Source organism: Puma concolor, chromosome D4 (genome assembly GCF_028749965.1).
Source record: "Puma concolor isolate L17-30 chromosome D4, mPumCon1.1.hap2, whole genome shotgun sequence".
Classification (NCBI taxonomy): Eukaryota; Metazoa; Chordata; class Mammalia; order Carnivora; family Felidae; genus Puma; species Puma concolor.
In genome coordinates, this window is record NC_141679.1 from 69,223,132 (window position 1) to 69,241,715 (window position 18,584).

At 42.5% G+C, this 18,584-nt stretch overlaps 1 long non-coding RNA gene and 1 other non-coding gene across 2 annotated transcripts; one reads left to right on the forward strand and one right to left on the reverse strand.

Moving 5' to 3' along the window:
- The first annotated feature begins 8,163 nt into the window (after positions 1-8,163).
- LOC147574977 (uncharacterized) lies at positions 8,164-17,843 on the forward strand. The gene is made up of 3 exons (XR_015242933.1): positions 8,164-8,397; positions 15,312-15,401; positions 17,485-17,843. It is a non-coding gene; the product is annotated as an uncharacterized LOC147574977 (long non-coding RNA).
- On the reverse strand, positions 14,139-14,245 carry LOC147574978 (U6 spliceosomal RNA). Its single transcript, XR_015243614.1, has one exon. It is a non-coding gene; the product is annotated as a U6 spliceosomal RNA (small nuclear RNA).
- Positions 17,844-18,584: the final 741 nt, after the last annotated feature.

The following is an 18,584-nucleotide window of genomic DNA, read 5'->3' on the forward strand; positions in this document are numbered from 1 at the left end:
TTTCTTTATTAATGTTCTCCAAGAATACTCTTTGAGCCTATGCCTTTAAAGGACAGTAGTTATTAAGAGGTCTTCATGGGGTACCTGGGTGGCTCAGTCAGTTGAGTGTCTGACTCTTCTGCTCAGATCATGATCCCAGTGTTGTGGAATCAAGCCCCGTGTAAGGCTCCCCGCTGAGTGTGGAGCCTGCTTAAGATTCTTTCTCTTTCTTCCTCTGACCCTCTCCCCCGCCTTACACACACACACACACACACACACACACACACACACACACAAAAGGACAGTACTAAGAGGTCTTCTTTTTGTATGCACATATATGTATTTATTGAGAGTAACATAAGACATATATAGAACATTCCATCCATCAGCAGCAGAATACACATTCTTCTCAAGTGCACATGTACTATTCTCTAGGATGCGTTACATGTTAGGACACAAAAGTCTTAAAAATCTAAGAGGATTAAAATCATCTTTTCCGTGTATCTTTTCTAACCACAATGGTATGAAATTAGAAAATAACAGGAGGAAAATTTGAAAATTTGAAAATATGTGGAAATCAAACAATACAATCCTAACAACCAGTGGGTCAAAGAAGAAATCAAAAGGGACATAAAAAGATATCTTGAGATAAGTACAAACGAAAACACAACATACCAGAACATATGGGATACAGCAAAGGTAGTACTAAGTACTAAGAGGCAAGCATACGGCAATAAATGCTGACATTAAGAAAGAAGAAACATCTCAAATAAACAACCTAATTTTATGCCTCAGGGACCAGAAAAAGAAGAACAATGAAGGCCCCCAATTAGCAAAAATAAGAGCAGAAATATAGGAAAATGAGAATTAAAAAAAGAAAAGAAACGATCCATAAAACTAAGAGTCAGTTTTCTGAAAAGATAGAATTGACAAACTTTCAGCTAGAATAAGAAAAAAGAGAAGACTCAAATAAAAGAGTAGAAATAAAATAGAAGATATGACAACTGATGACACAAATATAAAGGACCGTAAGAGGCTACGATAATAATTATATGCCAACAATTGGATAACCTTGAAGAAATGGATAAATTCCTAGTAACATACAATCTACCAGGACTGAATCATGAAGAAATAGAAAATCTGATCAGATCAATAACAAGTAAAGAGTCTGAAGCAGTAATCAAAACCCCCTAACAAAGAAAAGCCCAGGACCAGATAGCTTCCCTGGCAAATTCTATAAAACATTTAAAGAATTAATGTCAATGCTTCTCAAACATTTCCAAAAAAATGAAAAGTAGAGAACACTCCCAGACTCATTTTACAAGTATTACCCTGATACCAGAGACAGTCAAGGACACTACGAGAAAAGAAAATCCTAGGCCAATATCCCTGATGAACTATGATGCAAAAATTCACAGCAAAATACTAGCAAACCAAATTCAACAGCTTTTTAGAAGGATCATTCACCATTCTTCAGTGGGAAGCAAAGATAGTTTGATATATGCAAACCAATAAATGTGATATATCACAGTAACAGAATGAGGGGTAAAAAAGAATAAAATCACCTTAATAGATGCAGAAGCATTTAACAAAATTCAACACTCTTTCATGATACAAAACACTTAGCAAACTAGGTATAGAAGGAATACACCTCAACATAATTAAGGTGTATATGACAAGCCTACCCCTAACATCATACTCAATAATGAAAAACTAAAAACTTTTCCTCTAACATCAGGAACAAGACAAGGATGACCACTCTTGTCGTATCTATTAAACATACTACCGGAAGTCTTAGCCAGAGCGATTAGGCAAGAAAAGGGAATAAAAAGCATCTAAATCTGAAAGGAAGAGGGGTGCCAGGGTGGCTCAGTCAGTTAAGCGTCTGACTTTGACTCAGGTCATGATCTCATAGTTCATGGGTTCGAGCCCTGTGTCAGACTCTGTACTGACAGCTTGGAGCTTGGAGCTTGGAGCCTGCTCTGTCTGTCTCTCTCTCAAAAATAAATGAGCATAGGGTCGCCTGGGTGGCTCAGTCAGTTAAGCGTCCGACTTCAGCTCAGGTCATGATCTCTTGGTCTGTGAGTTCGAGCCCTGCGTCGGGCTCTGTACTGACAGCTCAGAGTCTGGGTCCTGCTTTGGATCCTATGTCTCCCTCTCTCTCTCTGCCCCACCCCTGCTCTTGTTCTGTCTCTCTTCATCTTTCAAAATAGAATAAATGTTAAAAAATTTAAAAATAAATAAATAGATAAATAAGCATAAAAAATTTAAATCTGAAAAGAAGAAATCAAATGTCTGTTTGCAGATAACATGATCTTATAAGTAGAAATTCTTAAAAACTCCATGAAAAAACTGTTGGAACTAATAAATGAATTTAGTAAAGTTGCAGGATACAAAATCAGCATATGAAACCACTTGTGTTCTACACAATAACAACAAGCATTTGAAAAAAAAATTAAGAAAACAATTCTACTTACAATAGCATCGAAAAGAAAAAAATCTTTAGGAGCTAACTTACCCAAGGAAGTGAAAGACTTATACACCAAAAACTATAAAACATTAATGAAAGAAATTAATGAAAACAAAAATAAATGAAATGATTACCCATGTTAATGGATTGGAAGATTTAATATTATTAAAATGACCATGCCGCTCAAAGTGATCTACAGATTCAAAGCTATCCCCATCAAAATCCCAATGGCAGTTTTGTTTTCTTTTGTTTTGTTTTACAGAAATAGAAAACACAATCCTAAAATTTATATGGAGCCACAAAAGACCCAGAGTAGCCAAGGTGATCTTGAGAAAAAAAGAACAAAGCTGGAATCATCACACTTTTTGACTCTAAAATTTTACAAAGCTATAGTAATTAAAACAGCATGGTAGGGTGCCTGGGTGGCTCAGTCAGTTAAGCATCAGACTGTTGATCTCAGCTCAGGTCTCTTCTCAGGGTCATGAGTTCAAGCCCCACGTTGGGCTCCATGCTGGCTGTAGGGCCTACTTAAAAATTAAAACAAATACACAGCATGGTCCTAGCATTAAGGCAAACAGACCAATAGAATAGAATAAAGAGCCCAGAAATAAATCCAAGCATATATGATTAACTGGTCTTCAACAAGGGTGTGCAGAATACACAATGGGGAAAGGATCACCTCTTTCCAAACAAACAATGTTTGGAAAATGGGATATCCACACGCAATTTTGGTCCCCTATATTACACCAGGCACAAAAATCAACTCAAAACAGATCAAAGACTTCTTAAGTCTTTGAGGATCTGCAACTTATAAATTCCTAGAAGAAAACACAGAAGGAAAGTTTCTTGACGTTGGTTTTGGCAATGATTTTCTAAATATGATACCAAAAGCTCCGGCAACAAAAAATAGATGCATGAGACTTCATCATGACTACATCATAAACAGTGTCTGTACAGGGGCCCCTGGGTGGCTCAGTCAGTTGGGCATCCAGCTTCAGCTCAGGTCATGATCTCTCAGTTGGTGAGTTCAGCCCCACTTCAGGCTCTCTGCTATCAGCACGGAGCCCACTTCAGATTCTCTGTCTTCCTCTCTCTGCTCCTCCTCATGCTCTCTCTCTCTCTCTCAAAAATAATAATAATAATAATAATAAAAGAAAAAGCTTCTGAATTGTAAACAATCAGCAGAATGAAAAAAGAGAAAATATTTGCAAGCCATTTATCTGATAAGAAGTTAATGTCCAAAACACACAAGGAATTCATACAACTCAATAGCAAAAAACAAATAGTCCAATTTTTAAAATGGGCAAAGGACTAGAATAGACATTTTTCCAAAGATATACAAATATCCACTAGATATATGAAAAGGTGCTCAACATCACTAATCATCAGAGAAATAAAATCAAAATCACAATGAGACAGGTTGGTTATTACCTACCTGGTAGGTAGGATGGTTATTACCGACAACAAAACTAAACTAAAGATAACAAGCGTTGGCAAGGACGTGGAGAAACTGAAACCCTTGTTTACTGTTGAGAGAAATATAGAATGGTGCAACCACTATAGACACTCCTCAAAAAATTAAAAATAGAACTACCATATGGTCCAGCGATCCTACTTCTGGATATATATCCAAAATATTTGAAATCAGGATCTCCAAGAGGTATCTGCACTCGCATTTTCATTGTAGCACTCTTCCCAATAGCCAAGATATGGAAACAACCCAATGTTTATCAACAGCTGAGTAAAGTAAATGTGTTACATGAATACAGTGGGATATTATTCAGCCTTAAAAAAAGAAGGAAATTATAACAATTGTGACAAAATGGGTAAACCTGGAGGACATCTTACTGAGTGAAATAAGCCAGTCACAGAGGGACAAATACTGCATGATTCCACTTATATGAGGTATTTAAATTAGGCAAACAGAGAAGCAGAAAATGGGGCCCCTGGGTGGCTCAGTCGGTTAAGCGACTGACTCTTGACTTTGGTTCCGGTCATGATCTCACAGTTTGTGGGATGGAGCTCCCTGTCAGGCTCTGTGTTGACAGCCGGGATTCTCTCTCTCTCTCTCTCTGACCCTCCCCTTGCTTGTGTGCACACATGTGCACTCTTTCTCTCTGTCTCTCTCTCAAAATAAATAAATTTTTAAAAAAATTAAGAAAATAGAGTGTGGTTGCCAACAGCTGGGAGAGGAGAAAATGGAGTTGTTGCTCAATGGGTATAAAGTTTCAGTTATGCAAGATGAGTAAGTTCTAGAGATCTGCTGTACAACCTAGTGCCTACAGTTATCAATGCAGTGTTATACACTCAAAAATTTGTGAACAGGGTAAATCTCATGTTAACTATTCCTGTCACAAAAGCAACAACACACACGTACACACACACACACACGCACGCACGCACACGCACACACAAAGGGGCACGAGGAAACTTTTGAAGGTGATGGATATGTTTATTACCTTGACAATGGTGATAGAATCATGGGTGTATGCATCTGTCTCCGAACTCACTAAATTTTATACATTAAATATATGCAGTTTTGGGTGCACAATTACATATCAATAAAACTGAATAAGAAACAACAACAAAAACTTGTTTCATCCCCCAAAAGCTTGAGATACCTGATGTATTTGTTTGCTAAATAAAACCAATCCTTTTGGGAGCAAGTAAGAGAAATGGTTTCATTCAACTTCCAGCGTAAACACAGAGACCAGAAGTCATACTTCTTTTCCCATAGAACTCTGTGGAAAATTGAAACACAGGCAGGATGGGGTTGCATCTGACACGGTTTAGAAACCTGGAAAGCCAAAGAGCTGGTATACACCTGGGCAAACTCTAATTCCCACTGTACACAGATCCCAATTAAAGACAAGTCTCTTCAACAGTGGCAATGACTTGCCCTGGGCTGGAAGACGACATATGAAATTGTTTTGAACTGAATCCCCCATGAACCAGCAAATATCCTCCCCTCTCAGAGCCTCCATTTCTCGGTCTGAAAATGAGGTTAACGACACTATGCGAGAGCCTATCTTGGGTGGGGCCCTTCAGCAACTGCTTCTCACCTGGACCTTCCTTGGCCTGGCCTCACAAGTCCCCACCAAGTGGTTACTTTGCAGAGGACTATTGGCTCACTTAAGAAACACATCTCTCCTACTAGACTGAAATGCTGGCTGACAGAAACCATATCATGTCCCTTTGTGTGTTGCCCAGCATAGAAATTGGCACACCATGATTATTGATCAACTGCTTGGTAAATCGATTTTTTTTATTTTTTTAAATGCGTGACACAGGGGCGCCTGGGTGGCTCAGTCAGTTAAGCGTCCAGCTTCAGCTCAGGTCATGATATCACGGTTCGTGGGTTTGAGCCCCGCATTGGGCTCTGTGCTCAGAGTCTGGAGGCTGCTTTGATTCTGTGTGTGTGTGTCTCTCTCTCTCTCTCTCTGCCCCTCCCCTGCTTATGTGTTTACTCTCTCTCTCTCTCTCTCTCTCTCTTCCAAATAAATAAATAAATAACAACATTTTAAAAATGCATGACACAAATAAAAGCTTACATTTTGAGCAGCCTGGCACTTACTAGTTTGAAAGAGCAGCCACTGCCCTACTCTCAAAGATGACAAACCTTCTCATTTTTAGTTTGGCTTCTAAGCATGACCATCACCTGATAGTAACTTATTTTTGCTTCCTGTGAGTCAGAGAGCCAAAGACACCGTCCCCAAGCCGCCAGGACAGCCTTTAAACAAACGGCCCCATAATGAATAGTTTGGGCACAGTAACAGCTTTCACACACCTTGTCACATTATGGGAAAGCTCTAATTTGCCTAATGCTATGTATTAGCAAAGTCCATGTCCTATCATTTCGAAAGAGTCGCTAGGAAGGCTTGCTCCGATGGCCAGAGAGAAGCCCCATGTCACAGCCCAGGAGAGCAGCTCGAAAATGTGGCAGCACAAGCAGCAACTGTGTATCATGGAAACGAGCACTGTGTCAGCCGCTCTGCCTCCGTGAGGTTCATCTGGAAAACGAACCGTACTGAAGATTAAGTAATAGAACAGACACAATAGTGCAACGTGACTGCCAAGGCCCATATAAAGATTGGACACGGTGTTTTTGTTTTTTCCCATTTTCCAAATGGGACACAATGGGTTTCAGAGCAGGTCTGAGAGAGGCAGTAATAACCAGGCTTTCAACTCTGGAAAGATCCATCACTCTTCCTACATGCAAGGTAGCAAACTCTAGAAAGAGGTGGGGAGAGGCAGGTCACAGGGCTTGGCATTTGGCAAAGCTGACAACAGGGAGGGCACCTGCAGGGAAGCTTTCCCAAGTACAGACCTCTGTAAAGAGGGAAAGCCCAGTTCAATCCGATGAGTACTCATTGGGCACCTGCTTCATGCTGGAAACAAGTAATACATTAATATTTACTGAACACCTATTATGTGTTTAGTGCTTTCGTACACACGTATCTGCTCATCCTCACACTGGTCCATTCCAGAAAGTGTTATTGCCTCAGTTTTTAAAGATGAGGTAATTGAGGTTCAGGGAGGTTGCAGGATAGACAGCCAGGAACCGGTAAGGGCCGCCCTTGACAGCCAGGTCCTCTGATGGTACATTCTATTACTCCGTGGTCAGGAGTGTGCATTCTTGTTGTTCCTGACACTACTAGTTTCCAAAACAGATATGAGGCATCTTTGGAAGGGGGTTTCCAGGGGAGATGAAGTAGAGGGACCCCAGCAGTGTGAGGCTCCTGCAGCCCCAGCTGCCTGAGTCAGACAGGTACATAGTAAGTAGTCAATAAATGGCATGCTGACTGACTGGGGTTGGGGGGGGGGGGGAGGAGCTTGCACCCAGCACCTACCACGTGTTGTGAGAAAAGAGACCCTGGGTGTGTTCACTGCTTGTGTATATAGGGACAAGGGTTTTGCACTGTACCTGCCATGTGCTGTAAGTACAGGTGTTCTGGGATCTGCTGGCTGCCAGCTAGGAGTGAGGTTTGCCACGAGTATCCACCATGGGCCAGGCGTTCTGCAGTTCTTATCGCACAGAAACTCTGTGAGTTGGGTGTGATTATTCCTATTTTGCAATGAGGATATTAGGTTCAAAGAGGGGATGCCGAGTCCACAGTTATAGGTGGAGATAGTGGCACAGGAAGGCTGGATCCCCTGCTGAGTGCTCAGGTTCCTTCTCCACTTCAGAGGAGAAACCATCCCTCCCTGTCCTCCCCCAAACCCACCATAGAAGAGCAGACTGGAGTGAGACCCTCCCCCCATCCAAGGTCTAGCCAGCTAATAATAATAATAATAATAAAAGACCAGCCACTTAGTGAACACTTACCATATACCCAGGTACTTGAGCGCATTGTCTCACTTAATTATTTCATTAATTTTGTCCGGGTTAGTATTCACATTAGTCAAAGGGAGGCAGGAATCCCGAGTTCCCGCGAGCGGAAAGCCAGTAAGCGACAGAGCCAGAAGGAGAATCCACTTGGACTTGACTTTAAATTCCTTAACAGGGGGTCAGCCTCGGCAGCGGCGGAGGGGCGCGGGTCTCCCACGCAGAGGCGGGGCGCGGGGAGCCGTGCTGCTCCCGGCCGTCCGGAGGGGGGCACTGCAGACCGTGCTCGCCTCTGCGCCCGCCTCCGGCCCCTGGCGCCCAGGGGCTCTGGCGACCGCGTGCGCCGTTCTGGCCCCCACCCCGCCTCCGCCACCCCCGGACCCCGAGTCCGGGCCAGCGCCACACGTGGGTGCCCCCTTCCCCCCCCCCCCCCCTGCATGCGCGGTCCACTTGGACACCGAAAGGCTCCAGGGACAGGGTCTTCCGGGGTGGACGTGGCGCTCCCGGCACTGGGCCCTGCGTGGCATCTGGGGATTTAGAGGCGTCCGGCTCCCACCGGGCGGAGGCGGGGAAACCCCGGCAAAGAGCCGGGACTACGGGAGGATCCCCTGCGTATTTGAATGTCGGTCCGCTGCTTCCCCACCCCACCCCACCCCGCCCCGCCCACGCTGTCCCCTCCTCTCTTTTCTGTTCTGCGGAGTCCACTCCCCACGCCGCCCGAGCACTGAATTCTGACTTTGAACCCTCACCAAAATCCCTGCAAAACAGCATCGCTGTCCCTGGGGAGAGGACCCCACCTTGGACCAACCAAAGTGAGGTCACGTTTTCTGAAGTTACTCCCAGGCGAGTTAGGAGGCATCATCCACTGACCTTGACCCTTCCCCGCGGTCACCTGGGACCCTGGCATTTAAGGTGGGCAGTTTAACGAGGTGATAACGAAGTGAAAATGGCCTGGTAGCCTCTTGAATTTGAAGCCGGATTGAGGCTTTCTTTAGAAAGGGAATTTTATGAATAGGTTACTCCCATGGAACTCTGTTACCAGTAATAACCCCTGAATGTTAATTGGTCATAATTACCTTGTTAAAAGTCTCCTAGACCCCTCCAAGTTCTAAGAGGACAAGGGAAAGAAAGTTTCTGAGATTTACAACTGAGAGGGAAACATCATATTACTTTCTGCATTAGGTTATACATTAGCATACTTGTTCAAGTGAATTTTCCGCTTTCAACTTTTTAATATCTTTCCAATTCCCAACCAGTCTCTGGAAATTTAAAAAGGGGCGGCAGGAGGATTGGTGATGTGTATGCCACAGATGGCGATGGAAAAGCTGCCCAGAACATGTTGACATTTTAAAAAAAGTTAACATCCCCCCACACTTTAAAACTATGATATTAGGAACAGAGTATAATGGCAAAAGTTACTCGTAGAACATCTGTTCCTTCCAATGGGAGGATTTCTTTCCTGCCAAGAATTTATGAATTTTATATAGGAGCTTGGGTCTGTTTGGGGAAGGGAGAAGGAAGCTGGCCAAAGCAGCCAGCCCCCTCCTCTGCCCGGAATGCGAGGATATTTTGCTCCTGACTTCTAGATGGTTCGTGGGGCTGCTGATGGGGCAAGACTCACCCTTCAGAAGGAGATGGCTGAGGAAAAATCTCAAATAACTGCCATGCCTGGTTTAAAGTACAAAGGAAGGTCAAGGCCATAGGACTTGAAGACAAGATTCTCCTTCACAGGGGGCCTAATCCTTTTTAGAGGAGAAAGGAGAGCTTATAATTGGGATAACATGTAACCAACTGGTATCAGCTCATTCCAAGTGTCCCTTTCATTTTCACATTGGCCAGATAGGAGGCCATTCATTCATCTCAAAAACTGAGTCAGTCCCTTCCTCTGCAGTCAATTGTCTTTTGCTTTTGGTCAATTGAGCCTGGTGACTGGAAATTTATCTTTCTAAAACCACCAGGGGGTTGCTCAGAAAAGACATCTAGGTGAATAGGACACTAAATGGATTAGCAGTTGAAACATTAATGAGTCTCTTTTGACTCAAAGCAAGTTTATCTCAGTAGATTTCCAGTGGCCTCCTCTTCTGCAACTGAGAGAACCTTCTCTCCTGAGAAGGTACAGGTCCACCGTGGAGATCCACTTTTTACATTCCTAAGTAGGCCATTTTCACTTCTCGATCTTTAAGTGGGATGAATTTTTTTTTTTCTTTTCTACTCAGAGGATTTCAAATGAAACATAAAAAAGAGTCTAATCCATTTAAGTATCAAGAATCCCGGGGCGCCTGGGTGGTGCAGTCGGTTAAGCGTCCGACTTCAGCCAGGTCACGATCTCGCGGTCTGTGAGTTCGAGCCCCGCGTCGGGCTCTGGGCTGATGGCTCAGAGCCTGGAGCCTGTTTCCGATTCTGTGTCTCCCTCTCTCTCTGCCCCTCCCCCGTTCATGCTCTGTCTCTCTCTGTCCCAAAAATAAATAAACGTTGAAAAAAAAAAAAAAATTTAAAGAATCCAAATTGTTCCTCTTTGACAGTGAGAGAGGAAAAAACCACCAACACGAAGAGTTTAGCACACTTATTCAAGTCAACAGATATTTATTAAACACCTACAACATGCCAGGCATTTTCTTAGAAATTGTCCCGCCCCTCATTCTAGAAGCCAGCTAGACAATAAATGGCTCCAGCATATGTTACATCTCAAGGAATGATAAGGGCCATGAAAAAAAAAAAAATCAAATATGTGAAAGAAATACAGAATAACAGGGGCAGGGTGGGATGGCTTTTAGTATGGTCAGAGAACACTGCTCCAAGGAACTGACGTTGGAGTGGTCCTTCTAGAATTTTCTCAGTGGAGATGTACCTCCAAACGCATAAGCATAGGTCTATTTTACCAAGCTGGAACCCACCATATAGCTTTTCTCCCTGTCTCGTTGACTTCTGAGCATTCTTCTCTGTGTGTAGAATAATATATGGCTCAAGAACATGGGAGCCAATAGAATCAGGTTTAAATCCCAGCTTCACCGTTCAGTCATTTGATTGTAAGCTCTCTTTGCCTCAGTTTCCTCAACGTTAACACGAGGAGACTAATACTGCCTACCTCATAGGGTTCTTGTGGGAACTACAGGAGAAAAATGCGTGTCAAATGCTGAGTGTGGAAACAGAATGTAGTAAAGCTCAATAAATGTTAGCTCTTATTACTGTTTACCAGATAATCTAAATGGAGGGTGGTAGTCTGTTCTGAGGACTTATTAGGACCTACTTAACCACTGCCCTACTGTTGGACACAAAGAGTTGAACACAAACCAAACTCAGATGATGTGAAAGGAAGGAGAAACATAAAACAGTAACCACACAAAATCCAAATGGAGAAAATGCCAAATCAACACATTTTCTAAGAGAGACTCCCTTCTGACATCCTTGATGCTGAACCACATCCACACATTAAAAACCTGTCCATTTGCCACCTATGCCTAGGTTAGGGCGCCCCTGGGCCTTATCTGTTAATTTATGGTCAATATATGGCCTCCTGTGCAGCCTGAGAATGAGGGCCTGGAAAATCAGGCTGGAATGAGGTTCCGCAGTGACATAACTATGGGGTACTTAGGCCTCAGCTGCCTCATGTGTGCAAAGGAACATTCAGGTGACATGTTCTTTGGAACTCCTTCCTTCCAGCTGTCATTTGCTTGTTCCTTGAGTACTAACTACCTCCCAGACTGTGCTCCTGTGTTCTGAAGAGCCTTCCCTGCTTCCGAGATCTGAAATGGCCCTCTGAGTCATTTGTTCAAGCCCTGTGGCACATACTCAGATCTATTTTAGGTTGAGATCCTGTTTAGGGGAAAAGGGATTATCTTTAGATATTGGGAGCATCAGGAGAATGTCGGCAGAGCACTTTGGAAGATGGCGGAGAGGGAGTGTCTCCCATGGGCCGAGGCTGAGATCGACGGCTCAGAGCACAGCGCACCTCTTTCAGCTACTTCAGCTAACTTCCACACCGCTGTTCTCCACTGAAGGGGGCCTCAGCATGTGTGATCTTCAGCAACGGAGGCTTTCTTGGGCTTACCTCTGGCCCAACTATCGAGAGGGCTGCTGCTCTTTATTCTATTTAATTACACGTAAAAGTGCTTTGGAATCAGTGAATGAAATATTTGAGAAAAACAATGGCTTATTTACTCTTGCTGATCTTAGAGAGGCCTTGGGGTGTTGTGATGCAGAAACAGATTGTCCTTTCTTGAGTCATTTTCCAAACTGGATCATAGAGGAATGTGGTGTATTTTTAATAGAATGACAGATAAGATTACTTGTTTCTATTAGCGAGAGGGATGGGTTAGGTCAATTTTGTCCACATAGCTTCCTGTGCACCAAACATATCCCCTGTTTAGATTAAAAAATAAGCACATTCCAAGGAGGTGAAGAGCAGATAATCCTCCAAATGAAATTAGCTTTACTTTATCTGTGAGGCGGTTGTGACATGACAGAAAGAGCCTGGGGTTAGGGGCCAGGTAGACTCGGGTTCTGATCATTAGGGAGGGTGTGACCTTGGGCAAGTCACTTGACTCTTCTGGGCCTCGGTCTTCTCCACTACAAAATGGGTATAATAACAAACTCTTAAACACTTAGTAAAATTCTGGACACATCGTAGGTGCTCAATGAATGTGAGTGTTTTCCATCCACTTCCAGCGCATTCAACGGACAACTCCAAATCCAGGTACCAGGCACATTCATCCCGACACACAAGACATGTTTTCCTGTGGTCAGTGATGATAGAGAAGCTAGAAACTGAAGGCAACAAACAAACAAATCACGCGTTTTAAACGCACAATCTAAGAAATTGTGCCTCCTCACGAAGTTTCTATTCTAGGCCTTATGTTGCCAATCTGGGAATATTGTCAAAGCAAATATTAGTTAAAAGTTGTTGACCAAGGGACAGGTAGTTAAATATTGTGTACAGCCGAGGGTATTGTTATCACAAACGTGAAATAATTTTTCTCCAACCTTTATGTTTAAAGGGAGATGATGGACAAAAGTATTCGAGTGTGTCCTGAGGTGGTCGGTCAGAGGATTTTTTTTCTTGTCAGTTTCTTTTGTAGACCCAGTGTCTGTTTTTAAACAAAGTGCCCATGCATTCCGATTAAGGAAATAAATGAAATGTGTGTGTACCCAAACCTAGGAGTTATTTGTCAGTTCCTAAAGAGATGACTGGATCGGTATTGCTGGACTCCACCATTCACGGAGAAAATCAATCTACCACATTCCCCTTAATCAGTGCAAACATTCGGCTGAGCAGTTTTATCAATTTTTTAACATACCGTATTGATTGTATATCAGGAGGAGAAACTGAAAATAAAGAACTCTAAACCTGGAAGAGGTCATGCATTTCCAAATGCAAATTGAGATCCAAACATTAAACAATAGGGATCTTCTAATCCTTTTACAAAGGCCCAAATTGCAAATCAGACTCCCAAGCCAGAGTGGCTTTGCCTAACAAAGTCTTTAATGCAAAGAATCCCTTAGGCAAAGCCTCCTCTGTTTCTACAAGCTTTGGCACCAAAAGAGCCTTACGAAGTCAGTTATGCTCCCTAGCTATGAAGTTAATTGTGCCTGAAACAAAGTCAGGTTGTCCTCCTGGTCTAGATATGCAGTCTCCAAACCATAGAAAGGTGTCTTGGATCGCAGATTAAGTTCCATTTTGCCTGAATCATTAATTCCAGCAGAAGTTTGAAATATTTTGTTGAATAAGGTTGAAACCTTCGTGCCAAACCAGAATAACACGTTTTAACATGCTTTAACATGCACCTGATCAACAAGTTGGATGTATCTAAAATAATAAGCAGTCAAGAAAATTGTAGGGGAAAAAATGGTATATGTTGCTGTAGTTAACGTGGTTGAGTCTGTCAAAGAACTATACAATCACTTTCTAAGAGAGGCAAACAGTTTCTACTGGCTAGATTGCTGATTTTCATTTAAGTTACACTTTATACCCCTCGTGGAGCCATTGTACCAGGAAAAAATAGCTGCAGACGTGCGTATTTATGTATTCTTCTTGACCCTTGTTTCCCCTACCCTTTGCACAGTGGCTGGTAAAGTAGGTCTTTGAGCGGATTATATATGTTTGAATGGAATTGCATGGGAAATGAAAGAAGCAGAACGAAGCCTGAATTATATTTTATATTAACACTCTTATGGAATGGCTCCTATGTTCTCCAAAGAAGGGAACAGTGGTGAGTGTTATAGTGCCTGTTTTAGCTGGCTGGTAGCAGAACACTAAAAGAAGCACTGTAGAGAACAGTAAAATGCTTTTTTGGACATCAGCTGACAGGATGTTACATCGAATTTAGAACTGTCCTGTTTTTTATTCCCTCTTTTTTTTTTTTTTTTTTGTATATGGAACGCTTCATGAATTTGCGTGCCATCCTTAGGCATAAGCCATGCTAGTCTCCCCTGTATTGTTCCAATTTTAGTATACGTGCTGCCAGAGTGAGCACTAGCACTTTCCTTTTAAAATCATCCTTTTGGGGGCGCCTGGGTGGCGCAGTCGGTTAAGCGTCCGACTTCAGCCAGGTCACGATCTCGCGGTCCGGGAGTTCGAGCCCCGCGTCAGGCTCTGGGCTGATGGCTCAGAGCCTGGAGCCTGTTTCCGATTCTGTGTCTCCCTCTCTCTCTGCTCCTCCCCCGTTCATGCTCTGTCTCTCTCTGTCCCAAAAATAAATAAACATTGAAAAAAAAAATTAAAAAAAAAAAAAATAAAATCATCCTTTTGGGGGTACCTGGGTGGCTCAGTCAGTTGACCGTCTGACTCTTCATTTTGGCTCAGGTCATGACCCCAAGGTCTTGGGATCCAGCCAGAGTTGGGCTCTATGCTGAACACGGAGCCTCTTAAGATTCTCTCTCTTCCTCTGCCTCTCTCCCCCTGATCACACTTTCTCTCTCTCTCTCTCCCTCGCTCTTAAAAAAAATGAATAAAGAGGAGAGTATAAAAAAATAACTAAAACCATCCTTTTTGTTTTTTAAATTCTTTATTCCCCTCTAAATTTCCCTTGGGTTCTCAGGATACAGCAGTCAGCTGCTGGCCTGCTGAATGAGCTCAAGGTGCTGGTTGGTATTCTGATCCAGACTTGACGTGACCTTGGGCAAGCCCAGTCTTTTAGGTGGGCTTCCATTTTCTCCTTGAGTTAGATGGTCTTGAAGATACTTTCCTGCTCAGAAAGTCTGTGTAATTTTTATTTATTTATTTATTTATTTATTTATTTATTTATTTACAAAGTTTATTGTGATATTTATTTCTTTACAAAGTCTATGTAATATTTATCATTTATTTATTTGTTTATTTATTTACAAAGCTTATGTAGTATTTATTTATTTATTTATTTATTTATTTATTTACAACGTCTATGTATATTTCCTTCCTTCCTTCCTTCCTTCCTTCCTCACTGACAGGGTCTATGTAATTTCACAGATTTAGAACTTGCAGTCTGTTCCCCATTCCTCTGTGAAGCACTAACGGGGGCTCAAAGGCAGGGGCATTTGTTAACTTCATGCACTGTTTTCTAGATTCAGCTCATTTGGACATGTTCAGAAGTCAGAAAACTACTGTCATGCAAGCAGCTAGGAGAGTTTCAAACTTGAAGAACTGCAAAGCAGGTGGGTGGTGACTTCACAGCCACGGATGGATGGATGAGCCTTCCTCATTCGGGCAAACTGGCTCACCCAGGATCCTACAGCGTGAAGTGCCTTCGTTAGCTTTTAAAGTGTGATTTTTTTTTTTAAACCTTCATTGTCATCTGTATACAGGACACTTATAATTTTGCCCTTGTAAAGAGGCACAATGGATTATCCAAGGATAAGGATAAAATAGTGTCTTTTTTGGGCCTTTTTCCAAATTCTGACTTCCTGAAGGCCATGCCCAGTGGTCCCCTAACTGCTTCCTGTGGGTCACCTGACATCCATCTGCCTCCCCCAATACACAGCAAACCCTCCAAATGAACAAAATTCTTTCTAGAATCAATGCAGAGAATCACCTGGCAAGAAAGCATCCTCTGAAAAGAGATGCTAGGATTTGGGGGTAACTATGCAATAAGTAATTAATTTTACTCAATTAAATGCAGTAACTGTGGGTATTCAAGGGCAAATAAGGGAAGCTTCCAGTGCCTTCCAGGGACTTGTGTCTGTTGGAGGAGCCAGACCCACAAAACCTTGTAGCATGTGAGGATAAGAGTTTAATGAAAGATCTAGATTGACTGAAACGTGGGAGACTTTTAATAAAAACTGGGCTTCGAAGGATATATAGGAGCTTGTCAGGGGAATGTGGGTTTTTCCAGAAGGAGAGACCCACATCTCTAAGCAAAGGTTCAGAGGCTGAAATAGGCATGGTGCATTGAGGGTCAAGAGTAGTTTAGCATGGCTGGTACAATTAAGGATGATTGGATATTTAAGGAGAGAATACTGGACGCTAGGTGGGAGCTACCGTTGAAGGACTGACCATGTTAAATCTTTATCTACTAGGCACTGGGGACCATGGGAAGTTAATGAGTAGGGGAGGGGCTTGACCAGATCTGTTTGATCAGGAGAGCTGTGTGTTGGGCCAGAGCTGGGGATAAAAACAGGAGCTTTTTCTTCCACCTCGAACTGAAAGTGTGGATACACTCATGGCATAGTGACCAGCTCAAAAAACATCTATGGGAAACTCGGGCTTCCCTGTCGGTCTACCTTTAAATAGCACTTCGGTTGGGAGACAGAACTTGGGGGGCTTTTGACTTTTTACCGGCTTTGTTGGAAGGACCTGGATATTAGCAAATCCTTCTGAATTGGTGTGTATCCATTTTGCATGTGACCTTCCCTGCCCAGCAGACTGAAGACAGAAGTCTTAGGAGAAAAATGCGTTGAATGAATGAAAAACAAAAACCAAACGCTAACTTGTAAAGGGAAACTCAGTTTCCCGCTCCATAAAATGGGGATGGAGAGGGAGATCCCACCCCTGTCTTCATTGTGAGGATCTGTTACAGTAATGGAGAGTGTAAATGCTTCATAGATCTCACGGCTTTGTGCGGAAGTGAGGTGTTATTATACACCAGCAAAAAGTGACCGGATCAGAGAAGAGGCACTCTTGTGCTTACTGAAAAAATCCCATCTATCATGCCTAAGAGACTCTGCTTTGTGGTTTACATTGATTCACTAATCTCTCTAGCTTTCAGCGAGTGTATCTAGAGTTCTTTCGGTATCTCTGTAAAGTTATTTTTTACCAATTTTAGCTTTTAAGTGGGTATGCAGATACGGCATCTGAGTGTTGTGTGGATATGGCCACCGTTCAGTAACATGTTGATCCAATGCCAGTTAGTACATATTCAAATATTATAGGTGACATAGGTATTATAATCCCCCTCAACGCCCCCTGGCCTGGACAGGTTTGACTGTTTGATTTTATATCATTGCCAAACCTCTACCTGAGGCTTCATTTATCTACCTACCTACCTGCCTATGTCTCCATAAAGAGCTATTTCTCTTGTCTCTTGCTTTGTTTAGATGATATCATGTACTGTGAACATGAAAAGAAACATAAAAGGATGACAAATGGTCCTCATACTTTAGGGTACCATTATAATTATTGTGTTGTATCAGTGGAAAATGCTCTGCTAGGCATAATCAGATGTCAAAAGGATCCTGGAAATGTGTATTTCCTTTTTGTTATGAAATTGCGTTTATATTTATTTCCTCCTTTTCCTTTAAGAACAAGTGGAGAAGGACTTGGGAGGGCAGGTTGCAACATGCTGACTCCTCTCGGTGCCGGTGCCGGAGAAGACCGGAGCAATTGGAAAAAGTATTACATCAATGGTATTATGGAAAACAATTAAAAAGGTGGACTCCTCGGGGCGCCTGGGTGCCTCAGTCTGTTAAGAGTCCGACTTCTGCTCAGGTCATGATCTCATGGTTTGTGGGTTCGAGCCCTGCATCGGGCTCTGTGCTGACGGCTTGGAGCCTGGAGCCTGCTTTGGATTCTGTGTCTCACTCTCTCTGCCCCTCCCCTGATCATGATCTGTTTCTCTCTCTGTCTCAAAAATAAACAAACATTAAAAAGAAAAATTAAAACAAAAAAAAAAAGGTGGACTCCCAGTGTATGTGATTCCAGACAAGCAGTTTAATTGATGCTCTAACCCTGTGCACCCTCCTCCTGCCCGACTAAGCTAACCGGCTCTGGTAGCCTAGATATCAGCCTGCAAGATTTTCTGTGTTTAGGCTAACATGACAACAGTTGGTTTCTTCTGTGTTTTGACTGCAACCCGGGCATTGAAGCTCTTAGGTACCTTCATTAGGATTTAAGAATTTATTAGTTTTTCAGAAGGTGGTAAGAAATTTACTCAAGATTTACTTTTTTGTTTTAAGGTAAAGGCTTCCAAAGCTTGTTTGTCTCCAACTTTCATTTTAGTTTCACTTAATAGGAGAAAACTTTCTTTTCATACAGCATTCTGATTGTGAACAGTCGCTCCTTTGCATTTTCACAAATAGAACACTCTGGGATATGTTCCACAGCATTCATCATGTAGAGCGTTCTTGGTGGTTTTATGTGAAATATTATTGAATGGCTCTGCATGTGAACAATGAATGATAGTTTCATAAATGAACTTTAGGAAGCAGACATGGCTTCAGTTTAGCACTATAAAAACATCTCACTATACTCTAGAAGGTGCTAAGAAAATATGAAGAAATGAAACACATAAAATAAAATACATGATAACACGATAGAAGAATGGAATACATAAGCTAAACAGGTGTGTGGAGGACTGGATGTGTGTGTGCTGGTATGCTGAACAGAGCTTCAGAAGCCAGAAC